Source organism: Austrofundulus limnaeus, unplaced genomic scaffold (genome assembly GCF_001266775.1).
Source record: "Austrofundulus limnaeus strain Quisiro unplaced genomic scaffold, Austrofundulus_limnaeus-1.0 Scaffold7, whole genome shotgun sequence".
Taxonomy (NCBI): domain Eukaryota; kingdom Metazoa; phylum Chordata; class Actinopteri; order Cyprinodontiformes; family Rivulidae; genus Austrofundulus; species Austrofundulus limnaeus.
This window is the reverse complement of record NW_013952409.1, coordinates 3,131,790-3,133,743: the sequence shown is the minus strand read 5'-3', so window position 1 is coordinate 3,133,743 and position 1,954 is coordinate 3,131,790. Positions and strand designations below refer to the sequence as shown.

The 1,954-nt window shown below is 33.7% G+C and overlaps 1 protein-coding gene across 2 annotated transcripts in view; it reads left to right on the top strand.

The window, feature by feature from the left end:
* The window catches only part of LOC106535976 (BTB/POZ domain-containing protein 10), a 19,871-nt gene that overhangs the window by 1,894 nt on the left and 16,023 nt on the right, over positions 1–1,954 (top strand). The window contains exon 2 of one of the 2 annotated variants that reach the window (XM_014033157.1): positions 660–715. The exons of the other annotated variant lie outside the window; for it this stretch is intronic. The gene's annotated coding sequence lies outside the window, so the exon portion shown is untranslated. The remainder of the gene's footprint in view (positions 1–659; positions 716–1,954) is intronic. 2 annotated transcript variants of the gene reach the window in all.

Below are 1,954 nucleotides of genomic sequence, written 5' to 3'. Positions count from 1 at the left end.
TTTATTTAATCGTGATTAATTCACAGCTACCTTGGAATTAATAGATTAAAAATTTTAATCATCTGACAGCCCTAAAATAAATATGATAGGAGGGTTTCAGTATTTGTAGTCAATAAACAACTCTAGACTTCAGTAGTTAAATATTGATGAGTAATGATGTAATTACAAATAAGTGTTTGATATCTGTTAAAAACATGAGACGTATTTGTACATAAAACAGGTAAAAGTAAAAATATAATTACTAACAAATAGAATGTAGATATTTCTGCTCGACTTGGCTGACTTGTGTAACACAAAAAAAAATCAGAATAACCAAAATAAGCATTTTATTTAAACCGTTGACCTAAAGGCTGTGAAATAACGTTATCACAGAGTAAACAGGAGATTATTTAAAAAAAAGCAACGTTTAGATCATCCCTTTGATGTGATCTGTGATTAGGTTTGTGACTTTGTGACAAACATAATTTATCAGAAAGGTTTGATTTGGCATTTTTACAGCGTGACATCAGCTGCTCTTAAAAAATCACTTTGTTAAAAAAATATGAAACATCAAGCCCATTTTTGCAAAAACAAATGGTGTTCTTTGTATTATTATGCTTTTAACAAAAGTGCCTAAAGACTCAATAGAAAATGGGTCATTTGCTGCTTTTCTTTTGCAGATAAACCCCTGGGTTGATCTGTTGAACTGGGTGCCTTTTCGGACGTCTTTATGCATGTATGTAATTTACACAACTGCTTTTATTCCAYGCTGAAAATCTTGCAGTTCTTAAGTCAGTAACAAGTAGATGAAAACACTGCAGGAAGTTTTGTTTTGAATCGAGGCTGGATCTGCCAGAGGAATTATGTAACATCTTTCTTGCCAGTTTGTGCTGTTCAGGATGCAACAAGACRAGCTGATGAGGCGATACAAAGTCTTTCTTACAAATCAGCCTGTTTTGATTAAAGGCTCTGTCAGAAAACAGTACCACTCAATTCCCTGTTGACACTCCCTCTGGTAGTTCAGAAGTCACCAAAAGAGATGCTTTCTTATCGCGCTCACATGCTTTTTCTGAGAATATTTATCAGTGTGGAAATAAACTTGGCCGCTCTGATGTGTTGATGAGAGCAGCACATTAAAATATGTCTTTTTAAGGTTTTAATTTTCAGAATAACCTGACTTTTATTATGGTTTTATTGCTGTTGCAGCACCCTTTAGCCAGTATTTCTGCTGATGTTTATATTTATTTCTTCCTCTGCATGTGGGCTTGTAAGAGCGAGGAGTTGACGTGCCTAAAAATAAAACCAAACAAACTCAAAACACTGAAAGTTTAAATCTGGAAGATTTAATGGTGTTTTGATTACTGGGTGGTCGCTGAAGATGTCAATCAGATGTTGGCCCACCTTTTCAGGAGTCTGCCTCAGTTTCTGGGTGGCTTCTGAAAGAGCTGTATAGGGTTTATCCACTAATAAATACTCATTGTAATAAAAATTTATGGAATTAGGAAACTTTTTTTCATAACTGTGGTTAACTTGTTAGTTGTTAATCTCCTTTAGGAAAATTACTTGAATAAAAGTCTTAAAGTATCTGTTATTTTTTGTACTTAATTATTAAAAGTAAAAGTGTTGATTTAAAATGAGCAGTTATATTTTCTGTAATGTCATTTATTAGGAGGTGACCTCCTCAACAAATGCAGACATTACTTTATTGTATTAAAATAATGAATTCATGTTAAATTTAGGATGCACTAGTGTAACTGTTTCAGTTTATATACATATATAAAGGCTGCACAAAGCTTTTCCCCAAAATAAAAACCTATCTGAGGGCTGCGGCCAAATGCAATAATATAATTCATGAAATACCAATACTACTTAAGTACAGTAACAAAGTATTTGTACTTAGTTACTTTACAACTCTGGCTGGGAGTCCGGTGGGAAAGGACGAGGAAACACAGCCCGATCGATAATCGATAATTAC